Here is a 19482-nt window from a genome sequence, read left to right as displayed (position 1 = left end):
AGGTCCTAGTTATAGTCACTACTATAGGTCCTAGTTATAGTCACTACTATAGGTCCAAGTTATAGTCACTACTATAGGTCCTAGTTATAGTCTAGTTACTACTAGGTCCTAGTCACTACTATAGGTCCTAGTCACTACTATAGGTCCTAGTCACTAGGTCCTAGTCACTACTATAGGTCCTAGTCACTACTATAGGTCCTAGTCACTACTATAGGTCCTAGTTATAGTCACTACTATAGGTCCTAGTTATAGTCACTACTATAGGTCCTAGTTATAGTCACTACTATAGGTCCTAGTTATAGTCACTACTATAGGTCCTAGTTATAGTCACTACTATAGGTCCTAGTTATAGTCACTACTATAGGTCCTAGTTATAGTCACTACTATAGGTCCAAGTTATAGTCACTACTATAGGTCCTAGTTATAGTCACTACTATAGGTCCTAGTTATAGTCACTACTATAGGTCCTAGTTATAGTCACTACTATAGGTCCTAGTTATAGTCACTACTATAGGTCCTAGTTATAGTCACTACTATAGGTCCTAGTTATAGTCACTACTATAGGTCCTAGTTATAGTCACTACTATAGGTCCTAGTTATAGTCACTACTATAGGTCCAAGTTATAGTCACTACTATAGGTCCTAGTTATAGTCACTACTATAGGTCCTAGTTATAGTCACTACTATAGGTCCAAGTTATAGTCACTACTATAGGTCCAAGTTATAGTCACTACTATAGGTCCTAGTTATAGTCACTACTATAGGTCCTAGTCACTACTATAGGTCCTAGTCACTACTATAGGTCCTAGTCACTACTATAGGTCCTAGTTATAGTCACTACTATAGGTCCTAGTTATAGTCACTACTATAGGTCCAAGTTATAGTCACTACTATAGGTCCTAGTCACTACTATAGGTCCTAGTCACTACTATAGGTCCTAGTCACTACTATAGGTCCTAGTTATAGTCACTACTATAGGTCCTAGTTATAGTCACTACTATAGGTCCTAGTTATAGTCACTACTATAGGTCCAAGTTATAGTCACTACTATAGGTCCTAGTTATAGTCACTACTATAGGTCCTAGTCACTACTATAGGTCCTAGTTATAGTCACTACTATAGGTCCTAGTTATAGTCACTACTATAGGTCCTAGTTATAGTCACTACTATAGGTCCTAGTTATAGTCACTACTATAGGTCCTAGTTATAGTCACTACTATAGGTCCAAGTTATAGTCACTACATCTGCCATTTAGCAGATACTTTTATACAAAGACACTAACAGTCATGTGTGCATACATTTTTCTATTGGGAGAACCCAGCGGGAATCGAACCCACAACCTTTGCCATCGCTAGGCGCCATGCTCTTCCATAAGACCATAAGCCGTCTCTAAAATGACCTCTGACCTCGTAGCGAGCCCCCAGCTGGGCGTAGTCCTTCAGCTTGTCCTTGTCCAGTCTGGTGGGAACCTCCATGATGGCATGGGTCTGCAGCTTGATGATCTTAACCAAGGAGGTGAACATGCTCTCCGGGATGATCTGTAACACCTAGTGGAGAGTAGAGGAGACAACACCTAGTGGAGAGTAGAGGAGACAACACCTAGTGGAGAGTAGAGGAGACAACACCTAGTGGAGAGTAGAGGAGACAACATGCTCTCAGGGAGGATCTGTAACACCTAGTGGAGAGTAGAGGAGACAACATGCTCTCCGGGATGATCTGTAACACCTAGTGGAGAGTAGAGGAGACAACACCTAGTGGAGAGTAGAGGAGACAACATGCTCTCCGGGATGATCTGTAACACCTAGTGGAGAGTAGAGGAGACAACACCTAGTGGAGAGTAGAGGAGACAACATGCTCTCCGGGAGGATCTGTAACACCTAGTGGAGAGTAGAGGAGACAACATGCTCTCAGGGAGGATCTGTAACACCTAGTGGAGAGTAGAGGAGACAACACCTAGTGGAGAGTAGAGGAGACAACATGCTCTCAGGGAGGATCTGTAACACCTAGTGGAGAGTAGAGGAGACAACACCTAGTGGAGAGTAGAGGAGACAACATGCTCTCCGGGAGGATCTGTAACACCTAGTGGAGAGTAGAGGAGACAACACCTAGTGGAGAGTAGAGGAGACAACATGCTCTCAGGGAGGATCTGTAACACCTAGTGGAGAGTAGAGGAGACAACACCTAGTGGAGAGTAGAGGAGACAACATGCTCTCAGGGAGGATCTGTAACACCTAGTGGAGAGTAGAGGAGAGAACAACTAGTGGAGAGTAGAGGAGACAACACCTAGTGGAGAGTAGAGGAGACAACACCTAGTGGAGAGTAGAGGAGACAACACCTAGTGGAGAGTAGAGGAGACAACACCTAGTGGAGAGTAGAGGAGACAACACCTAGTGGAGAGTAGAGGAAACAACACCTAGTGGAGAGTAGAGGAAACAACACCTAGTGGAGAGTAGAGGAAACAACACCTAGTGGAGAGTAGAGGAGACAACACCTAGTGGAGAGTAGAGGAAACAACATGCTCTCAGGGAGGATCTGTAACACCTAGTGGAGAGTAGAGGAAACAACACCTAGTGGAGAGTAGAGGAGACAACACCTAATGGAGAGTAGAGGAGACAACACCTAGTGGAGAGTAGAGGAGACAACACCTAGTGGAGAGTAGAGGAGACAACACCTAGTGGAGAGTAGAGGAAACAACATGCTCTCAGGGAGGATCTGTAACACCTAGTGGAGAGTAGAGGAGACAACACCTAGTGGAGAGTAGAGGAAACAACACCTAGTGGAGAGTAGAGGAAACAACATGCTCTCAGGGATGATCTGTAGATGGTTGGGTTAGGGAGTAAGGGGTCAGAGCAGGGACTGGGGGTAGGGACTGGGGGTAGAGAGTAGAGACTAGGGGCTGGGGGTAGAGAGAGAGACTAGGGGCTGGGGTAGAGAGACAGAGACTAGGGGCTGGGGGTAGAGAGTAGACATGCTCTCAGGGGGATGGGGAGAGTAGAGACTAGGGGGCTGGGAGTAGAGAGACAACACCTAGAGACTAGGGGGCTGGGGGTAGAGAGTAGATACTAGTGGAGGGGAAACTGGGGTAGAGAGTAGAGACTAGGGGGCTGGGAGTAGAGAGTAGAGACTAGGGGCTGGGGTAGAGACTAGGGGCTGGGGGTAGAGAGTAGAGACTAGGGGGCTGGGAGTAGAGAGTAGAGACTAGGGCTGGGAGTAGAGAGTAGAGACTAGGGGCTGGGAGTAGAGAGTAGAGACTAGGGGCTGGGAGTAGAGAGTAGAGACTAGGGGCTGGGGGTAGAGACTAGAGACTAGGGGCTGGGGGTAGAGACTAGGGGGCTGGGGGTAGAGAGTAGAGAACAGAGGCTTGGGGTAGAGAGTAGAGACTAGGGGGCTGGGGGTAGAGACTAGGGGGCTGGTGGTAGAGACTAGGGGTTGGGGTAGAGACTAGGGGCTGGGGGCAGAGAGTAGAGACTAGGGGACTGGGGTAGAGAGTAGAGACTAGGGACTGGGGGTAGAGAGTAGAGACTAGGGGACTGGGGGTAGAGAGTAGAGACTAGGGACTGGGGTAGAGAGTAGAGACTAGGAGCTGGGGGGGTGAGAGTAGAGACTAGGGGCAGGGGGTGGAGAGTAGAGACTAGGGGCTGGGGGCAGAGACTAGGGGACTGGGGGGCTGGGAGAGAGCAGAGACTAGGGGCTGGGGGGCAGAGAGTAGAGACTAGGGGACTGGGGGTAGAGAGTAGAGACTAGGGGACTGGGGGTAGAGAGTAGAGACTAGGAGCTGGGGGTAGAGAGTAGAGACTAGGGGCAGGGGGTAGAGAGTAGAGACTAGGGGACTGGGGGTAGAGAGTAGACTAGGGGCTGGGGGCAGAGAGCGTAGAGACTAGGGGCAGAGAGTAGAGACTAGGGGGCTGGGGGTAGAGAGTAGAGACTAGGGGCTGGGGGTAGAGAGTAGAGACTAGGGGGCTGGGGTCGAGTAGAGACTAGGGGGCTGGGGGTAGAGAGAGACTATGGGGGCTAGAGAGTAGAGACTAGGGCTGGGGGTGAGTAGAGACTAGGAGCTGGGGGTAGAGAGTAGAGACTAGGGGCAGGGGGCAGAGAGTAGAGACTAGGGGCTGGGGGTAGAGAGTAGAGACTAGGGGCTGGGGGTAGAGAGTAGAGACTAGGGGCTGGGGGTAGAGAGTCGAGACTAGGGGCTGGGGGCAGAGAGTAGAGACTATGGGCTGCAGAGAGTAGAGACTAGGGGCTGGGGGGGCAGAGAGTACAGACTAGGGGACTGGGGGGCAGAGAGTAGAGACTAGGGGCTGGGGGTAGAGAGTAGAGACTAGGGGGCTGGGGGTAGAGACTAGGGGCTGGGGGTAGAGAGTAGAGACTAGGGGCTGGGGTAGAGAGTAGAGACTAGGGGCTGGGGGTAGAGACTAGGGGGGCTGGGGGTAGAGACTAGGGGCTGGGGGTAGAGAGTAGAGACTAGGGGCTGGGGGTAGAGAGTAGAGACTAGGGGCTGGGAGTAGAGAGTAGAGACTAGGGGGCTTGGGGTAGAGACTAGGGGCTGGGGGTAGAGAGTAGAGACTAGGGGCTGGGGTAGAGACTAGGGGCTGGGGGTAGAGAGTAGAGACCAGAGGCTTGGGGTAGAGAGTAGAGACTAGGGGCTGGGGGGTAGAGGAGTAGAGACTAGGGGCAGAGAGTAGAGACTAGGGGCTGGGGGTAGAGAGTAGAGACTAGGGACTGGGGGTAGAGAGTAGAGACTAGGGGACTGGGGTAGAGAGTAGAGACTAGGGGCTGGGGCAGAGAGAGCAGAGACTAGGACTGGGGGTAGAGAGTAGAGACTAGGGACTGGGGGTAGAGAGTAGAGACTAGGAGCTGGGGTAGAGAGTAGAGACTAGGGGCAGGGGGTAGAGAGTAGAGACTAGGGGCTGGGGGTAGAGAGTAGAGACTAGGGGCTGGGGGTAGAGAGTAGAGACTATGGGTAGAGAGTAGAGACTAGGAGCTGGGGGACTAGAGAGTAGAGACTAGGAGCTGGGGGTAGAGAGTAGAGACTAGGGGCAGAGAGTAGAGACTAGAGACTAGGGGCAGAGAGTAGAGACTAGGGGCTGGGGGTAGAGAGTAGAGACTAGGGGGCTGGGGTAGAGAGTAGAGACTATGGGTAGAGAGTAGAGACTAGGGGCTGGGGGTAGAGAGTAGAGACTAGGGACTGGGGGTAGAGAGTAGAGACTAGGGGCTGGGGGTAGAGACTAGGGGCTGGGGGGTAGAGAGTAGAGACTAGGGGTAGAGAGCAGAGACTAGGGGCTGGGGTAGAGAGTAGAGACTAGGGGCTAGGGAGAGAGTAGAGACTAGGGGCTGGGGGTAGAGAGTAGAGACTAGGGGGCTAGGGATAGAGAGTAGAGACTAGGGGCTGGGGTAGAGAGTAGAGACTAGGGGCTGGGGGTAGAGAGTAGAGACTAGGGGCTGGGGAGAGAGTAGAGACTAGGGGCTGGGGTAGAGAGTAGAGACTAGGTGCTCTGGGACCATACCTTTCTGACGTAGGTCACCAGTTCCCCGGAGTAGAACTGAGAAACACTGAGCAGATCTGGACTGTTGGCCTGGTTGATACGCAGCAGAGGGAGGTCCAACGCAGACGCCAACTGGAAACATGGATCAGTAACAACACGCTTACAGACCGCATGTTTTCAAACAGGAAATACCCTTTTTCCTTGTTTAGAGGATGAACCTGTGTACTCTACGAAATGTACTGTTTGTCCGAGTAGTGAATGGTTGACCTTTAGGAAGGTTGCTCGTAGTTTGGTCACCATGGATGGGTTCACTCTGATACTCTCCTGCATGATGGACGTGAAGCTGGGAAAACAACCAGAGAAAAACATTCAAAATGGCAAATTTATATATTTCTTATTTGACCAGGTTTGTCTCACTGGGTTCTTATATGACCAGGTTAGTCTCATTGGGTTCTTATTTGACCAGGTTAGTCTGACTGGGTTCGTATATGACCAGGTTAGTCTCCCTGGGTTCTTATTTGACCAGGTTAGTCTCACTGGGTTCTTATTTGACCAGGTTAGTCTGACTGGGTTCTTATTTGACCAGGTTAGACTTACTGGGTTAGTCTCACTGGGTTGTTATTTGACCAGGTTAGTCTCCCTGGGTTCTTATTTGACCAGGTTAGTCTCCCTGGGTTCTTATTTGACCAGGTTAGTCTCCCTGGGTTCTTATTTGACCAGGTTAGTCTCCCTGGGTTCTTATTTGACCAGGTTAGTCTCCCTGGGTTCTTATTTGACCAGGTTAGTCTCCCTGGGTTCTTATTTGACCAGGTTAGTCTCCCTGGGTTCTTATTTGACCAGGTTAGTCTCACTGGGTTCTTATTTGACCAGGTTAGTCTCACTGGGTTCTTATTTGACCAGGTTAGTCTGACTGGGTTCTTATTTGACCAGGTTAGACTTACTGGGTCTCACTGTTTGTTATTTGACCAGGTTAGTCTCCTGGGTTCTTATTTGACCAGGTTAGTCTCCCTGTTCTTATTTGACCAGGTTAGTCTCCCTGGGTTCTTATTTGACCAGGTTAGTCTCACTGGGTTCTTATTTGACCAGGTTAGTCTCCTGGGTTCTTTATTTGACCAGGTTAGTCTGACTCACTGTTCTTATTTGACCAGGTTAGACTTACTGGGTTAGTCTCACTGGGTTGTTATTTGACCAGGTTAGTCTCCCTGGGTTCTTATTTGACCAGGTTAGTCTCACTGGGTTCTTATTTGACCAGGTTAGTCTCACTGGGTTCTTATTTGACCAGGTTAGTCTGACTGGGTTCTTATTTGACCAGGTTAGACTTACTGGGTTAGTCTCACTGGGTTGTTATTTGACCAGGTTAGTCTCCCTGGGTTCTTATTTGACCAGGTTAGTCTCCTGGGTTCTTATTTGACCAGGTTAGTCTCCTGGGTTCTTATTTGACCAGGTTAGTCTCCTGGGTTCTTATTTGACCAGGTTAGTCTCCTGGGTTCTTATTTGACCAGGTTAGTCTCCCTGGGTTCTTATTTGACCAGGTTAGTCTCCCTGGGTTCTTATTTGACCAGGTTAGTCTCCCTGGGTTCTTATTTGACCAGGTTAGTCTCACTGGGTTCTTATTTGACCAGGTTAGTCTCCCTGGGTTCTTATTTGACCAGGTTAGTCTCACTGGGTTCTTATTTGACCAGGTTAGTCTCACTGAGATCATATTTGCAAGAGAGACCTTGTGTACCTGTCTATGATCTGCCATGCATAGGACAGGTCTCCTATCTGCATGGTGATCAGGACCATACATAACCCCTACATAACCCATACATAACCCCTACCTGTCTATGATCTGCCATGCTTAGAACAGGTCTCTTATCTGCATGGTGATCAGGACCATTCATAGCCCATACATAACCCCTACCTGTCTATGATCTGCCATGCGTAGGACAGGTCTCCTACTATCTGCATGGTGATCAGGACCATTCATAACCCCTACATAACCCATACATAACCCCTACCTGTCTATGATCTGCCATGCATAGGACAGGTCGCCTATCTGCATGGTGATCAGGACCTATCATAACCCCTACCCCTACCTGTCTTATGATCTGCCATGCGTTAGGTCTCCTACTATCTGCATGGTGATCAGGACCATTCATCATAACCCCTACCTGTATATGATCTGCCATGCGTAGGACAGGTCTCCTACTATCTGCATGGTGATCAGGACCTATCATAACCCCTACCTGTCTATGATCTGCCATGCGTAGGACAGGTCTCCTACTATCTGCATGGTGATCAGGACCTATCATAACCCCTACCTGTCTATGATCTGCCATGCGTAGGACAGGTCTCCTACTATCTGCATGGTGATCAGGACCATTCATAACCCATACATAACCCCTACCTGTCTATGATCTGCCATGCGAGGACATCTGCATGGTGATCAGGACCATACATAACCCCTACTATCTGCATGGTGACAGGTCTCCTACTATCTGAACCTCCTCCTTGATGTTGATAGTCCTGATCATCTGGTGAAGGAACTTCCTGGTGTCAGCCAGGAACTGACACACCTGCAGGTTGGACTCCAACTGGTGGAACTCTTGAACCTGAGCACAGGTGCAGAGTGACAGGAAGTCAGGGTTTATAGGTAAGAAGAGGACAGGAAGTCAGGGTTTATTGGTAAGGAGAGGACAGGAAATCAGGGTTCATAGGTAAGGAGAGGACAGGAAGTCAGGGTTCATAGGTAAGGAGAGGACAGGAAGTCAGGGTTTATTGGTAAGGAGAGGAAGTCTCGCTATATAGGTAAGGAGAGGACAGGAAGTCAGGGTTTATAGGTAAGGAGAGAAGAGGAAGTCAGGGTTTATTGGTAAGGAGAGGACAGGAAATCAGGGTTCATAGGTAAGGAGAGGACAGGAAGTCAGGGTTTATATAGTCTCCTGTTTCCACACTTCCAAGTCTCTTATCCACTCGGCTGTTAGAATGAACATGAGAAAAGTTTAGCTTTTCACTGAAAAGTTACAACATATTTTTGGACAAAGCAGCATCATTGTATATCAAATCGAAGGGATACAAATGTCTAAGAGCGTTACCATGTAATATAATGATAATGTAATGGTCACTAAGAGTGTTACCATGTAACATAATGACCATGTAACGGTCACTAAGAGCGTTACCATGTAATCACTGTGTAACATAATGACCATGTAACGGTCACTAAGAGTGTTACCATATAACGGTCACTAAGAGTGTTACCATGTAATCACTGTGTAACATAATGACCATGTAACGGTCACTAAGAGTGTTACCATATAACGGTCACTAAGAGTGTTACCATGTAATATAATGATAATGTAACGGTCACTAAGAGCGTTACCATGTAATCACTGTGTAACATAATGACCATGTATCAAGAGTGTTACGGTGACACTAAGAGCGTTACCATGTAATCACTGTGTAACATAATGACCATGTAACGGTCACTAAGAGCGTTACCATGTGTAATCACTGAGCTGTAACATAAATGACCAAAGAGCGTTACCATGTAATCACTGTGTAACATAATGACCATGTAATGGTCACTAAGAGCGTTACCATGTAATCACTGTGTAACATAATGACCATGTAACCATGAGCGTAATGTAATCACTGTGTAACATAATGACCATGTAACGGTCACTAAGAGTGTTACCATGTAATCACTGTGTAACATAATGACCATGTAACGGTCACTAAGAGCGTTACCATGTAATCACTGTGTAACATAATGACCATGTAACGGTCACTAAGAGCGTTACCATGTAATCACTGTGTAACATAATGACCATGTAACGGTCACTAAGAGTGTTACCATGTAATCACTGTGTAACATAATGACCATGTAACGGTCACTAAGAGCTTGTAATCACTGTGTAACATAATGACCATGTAACGGTCACTAAAGAGCGTTACCATGTAATCACTGTGTAATGACCATGTAATGGTCACTAAGAGCGTTACCATGTAATCACTGTGTAACATAATGACCATGTAACGGTCACTAAGAGTGTTACCATGTAATCACTAACATAATGACCATGTAACGGTTACTAAGAGCGTAATGTAATCACTGTGTAACATAATGACCATGTAACGGTCACTAAGAGCGTTACCATGTAATCACTGTGTAACATAATGACCATGTAACGGTCACTAAGAGTGTTACCATGTAATCACTGTGTAACATAATGACCATGTAACGGTCACTAAGAGCGTTACCATGTAATCACTGTGTAACATAATGACCATGTAACGGTCACTAAGAGCGTTACCATGTAATCAGTGTGACCATGTAACGGTCACTAAGAGTGTTACCATGTAATCACTGTGTAACATAATGACCATGTAATGGTCACTAAGAGTGTTACCATGTAATCACTGTACCACCATGTAATGGTCACTAAGAGTGTTACCATGTAATCACTGTGTAACATAAATGACCATGTAACGGTCACTAAGAGTGTTACCATGTAATCATAAACATAATGACCATGTAACGGTCACTAAGAGCGTTACCATGTAATCACTGTGTAACATAATGACCATGTAATGGTCACTAAGAGTGTTACCATGTAATCACTGTAACATAATGACCATGTAATGGTCACTAAGAGTGTTACCATGTAATCACTGTGTAACATAATGACCATGTAATGGTCACTAAGAGTGTTACCATGTAATCACTAACATAATGACCATGTAATGGTCACTAAGAGTGTTACCATGTCAATCACTAAGAGTGTGTAACGGTCAACATAATGACCATGTAACGGTCACTAAGAGTGTTACCATGTAATCACTGTGTAACATAATGACCATGTAACGGTCACTAAGAGTGTTACCATGTAACGGTCACTAAGAGTGTTACCATGTAACGGTCACTAAGAGTGTTACCATGTTCACTAAGAGTGTTACCATGTAACGGTCACTAAGAGTGTTACCATGTAACGGTCACTAAGAGTGTTACCATGTAACGGTCACTAAGAGTGTTACCATGTTATATAATGATCATGTCATGTCACTAAGAGCGTTACCATGTAACGTCACTAAGGGTGTTACCATGTAACGGTCACTAAGGGTGTTACCATGTCACGGTCACTAAGAGTGTTACCATGCAACTAAGAGTGTTACCATGTAACAACGTCACTAAGAGTGTTACCATGTAACGGTCACTAAGAGTGTTACCATGTAACGGTCACTAAGAGTGTTACCATGTAACGGTCACTAAGAGTGTTACCATGTAACGGTCACTAAGAGTGTTACCATGTAACGGTCACTAAGAGTGTTACCATGTAACGGTCACTAAGAGTGTTACCATGTAACGGTCACTAAGGGTGTTACCATGTCACGGTCACTAAGAGTGTTACCATGTAACGGTCACTAAGGGTGTTACCATGTCACGGTCACTAAGAGTGTTACCATGTAACGGTCACTAAGAGTGTTACCATGTAACGGTCACTAAGAGTGTAACCCAGAGATAAAATAACTGTACTCTTGTTCACGTTCTAGTCGTTGTTGTTTGCGGTGAATTTCCCAGCCTCACCTCTACGAGGGCCTGTATCAGCTGAACGGTCTTCCTGCCTGCCGCGGTGGAGTCCTCGTAGTTCAGAGACTCGATCTGCTTCGAGATCTCCCTGAACCATGCCTGCAGGTTCTCTGTCCAACACAACAACAACCACGTCAACAACATGGGAGGAATGGGAGGAAGTATGGCATAGTGAGATCAGCTTTCACTATTGCAACAGGAATAAGTATGGTACAGTGAGCCATCAACAGGAATAAGTACGGTACAGTGAGCCTGCAACAGGAATAAGTATGGTACAGTGAGCCATCAATAGGAATAAGTACGGTACAGTGAGCCTGCAACAGGAATAAGTATGGTACAGTGAGCCATCAACAGGAATAAGTATGGTACAGTGAGCCATCAATAGGAATAAGTATGGTACAGTGAGCCTGCAACAGGAATAAGTACAGTACAGTGAGCCTGCAACAGGAATAAGTATGGTACAGTGAACCTGCAACAGGAATAGGCATGGTACAGTGAGCCTGCAACAGGAATAAGTATGGGACAGTGAGCCTGCAACAGGAATAAGTATGGTACAGTGAGCCTGCAACAGGAATAAGTAACAGGAATAAGGTACAGTGAACCTGCAACAGGAATAGGCATGGTACAGTGAGCCTGCAACAGGAATAAGTACGGTACAGTGAGCCTGCAACAGGAATAAGTACGGTACTCCCTGAACCATGCCTGCAGGTTCTCTGTCCAACACAACAACAACCGCGTCAACAACACACATCAACATCTAGCGCGTTTAGAATGGAAGTATGGCATAGTGAGATCAGCTTTCACTATTGCAACAGGAATAAGTATGGTACAGTGAACCTGCAACAGGAATAGGCATGGTACGGTGAGCCTGCAACAGGAATAAGTATGGTACAGTGAACCTGCAACAGGAATAAGTATGGTACAGTGAGCCTGCAACAGGAATAAGTATGGTACAGTGAACCTGCAACAGGAATAGGCATGGTACAGTGAGCCTGCAACAGGAATAAGTATGGGACAGTGAGCCTGCAACAGGAATAAGTATGGTACAGTGAGCCTGCAACAGGAATAAGTACGGTACAGTGAGCCTGCAACAGGAATAAGTATGGTACAGTGAGCCACAAGCTTTTAAGAGCATGTACACTGACTACACAAAACATTAGGAACACCTTCCTAATATTGAGTTGCACCCCCTTTTCCCCTCAGAACAGCCTCAGTTTGCCGGGTCGTGGACTCCACAAGGTGTCAAAGGCATTCAAATGGGATGTTGGACCATGTTGACTCCAATGCTTCCCTCCGATTGGGTGGTGGACCATGTTGACTCCAATGCTTCCCTCCGATTGGGTGGTGGACCATGTTGACTCCAATGCTTCCCTCCGATTGGGTGGTGGACCATGTTGACTCCAATGCTTCCCTCCGATTGGGTGGTGGACCATGTTGACTCCAATGCTTCCCACCGATTGGGTGGTGGACCATGTTGACTCCAATGCTTCATAACTTTCACCTGGATTCACCTGGTCAGTCTATCATGGAAAGAGCAGGTGTTCCTAATGCTTTGTCCAGTCAGTGTACACACAGCTGTGGTAATTATGTGTGTTTTAATGTCGAACTACCAGCTGTGGTAATTATGTGTGTTTCGATGTCGAACTACCAGCTGTGGTAATTATGTGTGTTTCGATGTCGAACTACCAGCTGTGGTAATTATGTGTTTCGATGTCGAACTACCAGCTGTGGTAATTATGTGTTTTAATGTCGAACTACCAGCTGTGGTAATTATGTGTTTTAATGTCCAGAACTAACTACAGCTGTGGTAATTATGTGTGTTTTAATGTCGAACCAGCTGTGGTAATTATGTGTGTTTCCAGCTGTGGTAATTATGTGTGTTTTAATGTCGAACTACCAGCTGTGGTAATTATGTGTGTTTTAATGTCGATGCTCGCTGTGGTAGCTAGTTCCGCTGTATCATCCATCTCACCATTCTTCTTCTCACTCTGGTTAGAGGCTTGACCCCAGAGAAGACCTCAGCCAGCTCGGTCATCCTCTCAGATCCCTCAGCTCTATAACTCTCCCATTTCAGCTGCTTCTCTGACAGCATCTTCTTGAACATCTGAGAGGGGAAAATACCATTTATATTCAGAGACCGATTCAGGGGGGGGGCACAGATGGTGAATTCACCATTTATATTCAGAGACCCGATACGTCAGGGAGGGGGGGCACAGATGGTGAATTCACCATTTATATTCAGAGACCCGATACGTCAGGGGGGACACAGATGGTGAATTCACCATTTATATTCAGAGACCCGATACGTCAGGGGGGGGACACAGATGGTGAATTCACCATTTATATTCAGAGACCCGACACGTCAGGGGGGGGGACACACAGATGGTGAATTCACCATTTATATTCAGAGACCCGACACGTCAGGGGGGGGGCGACGACGACGACACAGATGGTGAATTCACCATTTATATTCAGAGACCCAACATGTGTTTGTTTTTTTAATTGTGTAATTACAACTTGACTTGGCATCAAACCATATATGATGCGGTTCAGACTCACCTCTTTGAGGGTGAACTCAAACTGGGCGGTGTCTAGGAGGACCTGGAACAGGATCTTGGGGTTGTACTTGGAGTCGTTGATCACCTGGTCTTTGATCTGGCGCAGACGCTTGTTGTTGGGATCATAGGCTGCAAGAAGAAAAGACAACACAGTTTAGGAATATAGTACCGCCTGGTGTGATATAGGAGCGCCTGGTGTGACATAGGAGCACCTGGCGTGATATAGGAGCACCTGGCGTGACACAGCGCCGCCTGGCGTGACACAGCGCCGCCTGGCGTGACTAAGAGCACCTGGCGTGATATAGGAGCACCTGGCGTGATATAGGAGCGCCTGGCGTGATATAGGAGCGCCTGGCGTGATATAGGAGCGCCTGGCGTGATATAGGAGCGCCTGGCGTGATATAGGATCGCCTGGCGTGATATAGGATCGCCTGGCGTGATATAGGATCGCCTGGCGTGATATAGGAGCGCCTGGCGTGATATAGGAGCGCCTGGCGTGATATAGGAGCGCCTGGCGTGATATAGGATCGCCTGGCGTGATATAGGATCGCCTGGCGTGATATAGGAGCGCCTGGCGTGATATAGGATCGCCTGGCGTGATATAGGAGCGCCTGGCGTGATATAGGATCGCCTGGCGTGATATAGGATCGCCTGGCGTGATATAGGAGCGCCTGGCGTGATATAGCGTCGCCTGGCGTGATTACACCCGAGGTTCAGCCCGGCGTGATTACACCCGAGGTTCAGCCCGACACGATTACACCCGAGGTTCAGCCCGACACGATTACACCCGAGGTTCAGCCCGACACGATTACACCCGAGGTTCAGCCCGACACGATTACACCCGAGGTTCAGCCCGACACGATTACACCCGAGGTTCAGCCCGACACGATTACACCCGAGGTTCAGCCCGACACGATTACACCCGAGGTTCAGCCCGACACGATTACACCAGAGGTTCAGCCCGACACGATTACACCCGAGGTTCAGCCCGACACGATTACACCCGAGGTTCAGCCCGACACCCGACACGATTACACCCGAGGTTCAGCCCGACACGATTACACCCGAGGTTCAGCCCGACACGATTACACCCGAGGTTCAGCCCGACACGATTACACCCGAGGTTCAGCCCGACACGATTACACCCGAGGTTCAGCCCGACACGATTACACCCGAGGTTCAGCCCGACACGATTACACCCGAGGTTCAGCCCGACACGATTACACCCGAGGTTCAGCCCGACACGATTACACCCGAGGTTCAGCCCGACACGATTACACCCAGAGGTTCAGCCCGACACGATTACACCAGAGGTTCAGCCCGACACGATTCTACTGGAGGTTCTGTCTGATATGATGCTACTGGAGGTTCTGTCTGATATGATGCTACTGGAGGTTCTGCCCTGCATAGTTTTGATACTAGTTCTCATTCCCACTTTAAACAAACTAAATTAAAAGGCTTCATGAACCCTTCATAAGGAATATGGAAGCTTCATGAACCCTTTATAAGGCCTTTATGGATGCTTCATGAACCCTTTATGGATTCTTCCTGAACCCTTTATAAGGCCTTTATGGATGCTTCCTGAACCCTTTATAAGGCCTTTATGGATGCTTCCTGAACCCTTTATAAGGCCTTTATGGATGCCTCCTGAACCCTTAAGGCCTTTATGGAAGCTTCATGAACACTTTATGGATTCTTCCTGAACCCTTTCTAATGCCTTTATGGATGCTTCCTGAACCCTTTATGGATGCTTCATGAACCCTTAAGGCCTTTATGGATGCTTCCTGAACCCTTTATGGATGCCTCCTGAACCCTTAAGGCCTTTATGGATGCTTCCTGAACCCTTTATGGATGCCTCCTGAACCCTTAAGGCCTTTATGGATGCTTCCTGAACCCTTTATGGATGCCTCCTGAACCCTTAAGGACTTTATGGATGCTTCCTGAACCCTTTATAGATGCTTCCTGAACTGAACCCTTTATAGATGCTTCCTGAACCCTTCATAAAGCCTTTATTAATCCTTCGTGAACCCTTAAGGCCTTTATGGATGCTTCCTGAACCCTTCATGGATGCTTCATGAACCCTTTATGGATGCTTCCTGAACCCTTTATGGATGCTTCCTGAACCCTTCATGGATGCTTCCTGAACCCTTCATGGATGCTTCCTGAACCCTCCATAAAGCCTTTATTAATGCTTCCATAAATCAGTAGTAAGCCCATTTGATGCATGGACCTAGACGTCAACAGAAAGGCCCTACCGGAGTCTGCAGTGTGTAGCATCAGCCAGCGTATGGAAACGTTACAGTCCCGGAGACAGTTGAGCAGCTTAGGGACGTTATCCAGGACGATCTCCTCCCTCAGGAACCCTTCCTTCAGCAGCTGCTGGATCTGTGGCCTCAGGCCCTCCATGCTGACTGAATAACGACTGGCCTAGAGGAGGGTTGGAGTACGGTTGGTTATAGGGTGTTATAACATGGCAGTGGGGGGTCATAAGCAGGCCCTCCATGCTGACTAAATAACGACTGGCCTAGAGGAGGGTTGGCGTACGGTTGGTTATAGGGTGTTATAACAGGTGTTATAACATGGCATGGGGGGGGGGGGGGGTTCATAAGCAGACCCTCCATGCTGACTGAATAACGACTGGCCTAGAGGAGGGTTGACGTACGGTTGGTTATAGGGTGTTATAACATGGCATGGGGGGTCATAACATGCAGGCCCTCCATGCTGACTGAATAACGACTGGCCTAGAGGAGGGTTGGTTATAGGGTGTTATAACATGGCATGGGGGTCATAAGCAGGCCCTCCATGCTGACTGAATAACGACTGGCCTAGAGGAGGGTTGACGTACGGTTGGTTATAGGGTGTTATAACATGGCAGGGGGGGGTCATAAGCAGGCCCTCCATGCTGACTGAATAACGACTGGCCTAGAGGAGGGTTGGTTGGTTATAGGGTGTTATAACATGGCAGGGGGGGTCATAAGCAGGCCCTCCATGCTGACTGAATAACGACTGGCCTAGAGGAGGGTTGAAGTACGGTTGGTTATAGGGTGTTATAACATGGCAGGGGGTCATAAGCAGGCCCTCCATGCTGACTGAATAACGACTGGCCTAGAGGAGGGTTGGCGTACGGTTGGTTATAGGGTGTTATAACATGGCAGTGGGGGGTCATAAGCAGGCCCTCCATGCTGACTAAATAACGACTGGCCTAGAGGAGGGTTGACGTACGGTTGGTTATAGGGTGTTATAACATGGCATGGGGGGTCATAAGCAGGCCCTCCATGCTGACTGAGTAACGACTGGCCTAGAGGGTTGGTTATAGGGTGTTATAACATGGCAGGGGGGTCATAAGCAGGCCCTCCATGCTGACTGAATAATGACTGGCCTAGAGGAGGGTTGACGTACGGTTGGTTATAGGGTGTTATAACATGGCAGGGGGAGGGGGTCATAAGCAGGCCCTCCATGCTGACTGAATAACGACTGGCCTAGAGGAGGGTTGACGTACGGTTGGTTATAGGGTGTTATAACATGGCATGGGGGGGGGGGGGGTCATAAGCAGACCCTCCATGCTGACTAAATAACGACTGGCCTAGAGGAGGGTTGGCGTACGGTTGGTTATAGGGTGTTATAACATGGCATGGGGGGGGGGGTTCATAAGCAGGCCCTCCATGCTGACTAAATAACGACTGGCCTAGAGGAGGGTTGGCGTACGGTTGGTTATAGGGTGTTATAACATGGCATGGGGGGGGGGGGGGGGGTCATAAGCAGTCCCTCGAACCTTCACACATTTTCCACAACAACTTGTGAAGGATATGATGGCAGAGTCACGTCCGTAGCAAGGCCTGATGGGAAACCGAGTGAAAACCATTTCACGTTAGTAGACGTTTTGTCAGTATAGCCCGTTGGCCTCCGTACCTGCTCTCTGATATTGGCTGAGTCCAGGGTGTAGTTGAGGGCGATCTTGGCAGCTTTATACGGTTCCCAGGCCTCCACCAGATTCACAGTGATTCCCATGTAGACACTGATGACCTGCAGCGGGAGAAATTGGCAATGCTTGAAACGAGCGTAACGGCTGGAGGCCGAGGGAAATATACCGCATCAAGATCAACAAGTACTCTAAATGTTATTCCCAGTATTCAGGGAAGTAGAGCTTAGATACAGTCTCTCACCCAGTTATCAGGGAAGTAGAGTCAGTCTCTCACCCCAGTTATCAGGGAAGTAGAGTCAGTCTCTCACCCAGTTATCAGGGAAGTAGAGAGTCTCTCACCCAGTTATCAGGGAAGTAGAGTCAGTCTCTCACCCACTTATCAGGGAAGTAGAGCTTAGATACAGTCTCTCACCCAGTTATCAGGGAAGTAGAGTCAGTCTCTCTCCCAGTTATCAGGGAAGTAGAGTCAGTCTCTCTCCCAGTTATCAGGGAAGTAGAGTCAGTCTCTCACCCAGTTATCAGGGAAGTAGATCCAGTCTCTCACCCAGTTATCAGGGAAGTAGAGCTTAGATACAGTCTCTCACCCAGTTATCAGGGAAGTAGAGTCAGTCTCTCACCCAGTTATCAGGGAAGTAGAGTTTAGATCCAGTCTCTCACCCAGTTATCAGGGAAGTAGATCCAGTCTCTCACCCAGTTATCAGGGAAGTAGAGTTTAGATCCAGTCTCTCACCCAGTTATCAGGGAAGTAGAGTCAGTCTCTCACCCCAGTTATCAGGGAAGTAGAGTCAGTCTCTCACCCAGTTATCAGGGAAGTAGAGTTTAGATACAGTCTCTCACCCAGTTATCAGGGAAGTAGAGTCAGTCTCTCACCCCAGTTATCAGGGAAGTAGAGTCAGTCTCTCACCCAGTTATCAGGGAAGTAGAGTCAGTCTCTCACCCAGTTATCAGGGAAGTAGAGTTTAGATCCAGTCTCTCACCCAGTTATCAGGGAAGTAGAGTCAGTCTCTCACCCAGTTATCAGGGAAGTAGAGTCAGTCTCTCACCCAGTTATCAGGGAAGTAGAGTCAGTCTCTCACCCAGTTATCAGGGAAGTAGAGTCAGTCTCTCACCCAGTTATCAGGGAAGTAGAGTTTAGATCCAGTCTCTCACCCAGTTATCAGGGAAGTAGAGTTTAGATCCAGTTTCTCACCCAGTTATCAGGGAAGTAGAGTTTAGATCCAGTCTCTCACCCAGTTATCAGGGAAGTAGAGTTTAGATCCAGTCTCTCACCCAGTTATCAGGGAAGTAGAGTTTAGATCCAGTCTCTCACCCAGTTATCAGGGAAGTAGAGTTTAGATCCAGTCTCTCACCCAGTTATCAGGGAAGTAGAGTTTAGATCCAGTCTCTCACCCAGTTATCAGGGAAGTAGAGTCAGTCTCTCACCCAGTTATCAGGGAAGTAGAGTTTAGATCCAGTCTCTCACCCAGTTATCAGGGAAGTAGAGTTTAGATCCAGTCTCTCACCCAGTTATCAGGGAAGTAGAGTTTAGATCCAGTTTCTCACCCAGTTATCAGGGAAGTAGAGTCAGTCTCTCACCCAGTTATCAGGGAAGTAGAGTCAGTCTCTCACCCAGTTATCAGGGAAGTAGAGTCAGTCTCTCACCCAGTTATCAGGGAAGTAGAGTTTAGATCCAGTCTCTCACCCCAGTTATCAGGGAAGTAGAGTCAGTCTCTCACCCAGTTATCAGGGAAGTAGAGTTTAGATCCAGTCTCTCACCCAGTTATCAGGGAAGTACTTGTCCACTATCTCCCTCATCTTGGCCTGTTGAGTCTGAAGTATGGAGGGAATGAAGTAGAGACAGACATACAGCATGGCAGCCTGGTTAGCCAACGCTGTGCTGCGGTGCTCAGGCAGAGGGTACGCAGACACCTGGGGGAGACACAGGACAGCTTTAGAAGACACAGGACAGCT

At 48.0% G+C, this 19482-nt stretch overlaps 1 pseudogene; it reads right to left on the bottom strand.

Moving 5' to 3' along the window:
- The window catches only part of LOC135575104 (WASH complex subunit 5-like), a 78399-nt pseudogene that overhangs the window by 28416 nt on the left and 30501 nt on the right, over positions 1-19482 (bottom strand).

This window comes from Oncorhynchus nerka, linkage group LG14 (assembly GCF_034236695.1).
Source record: "Oncorhynchus nerka isolate Pitt River linkage group LG14, Oner_Uvic_2.0, whole genome shotgun sequence".
Lineage (NCBI taxonomy): Eukaryota > Metazoa > Chordata > Actinopteri > Salmoniformes > Salmonidae > Oncorhynchus > Oncorhynchus nerka.
Note: the sequence above shows the minus strand (reverse complement) of the source record. Positions and strands in the feature narration are given on the sequence as shown.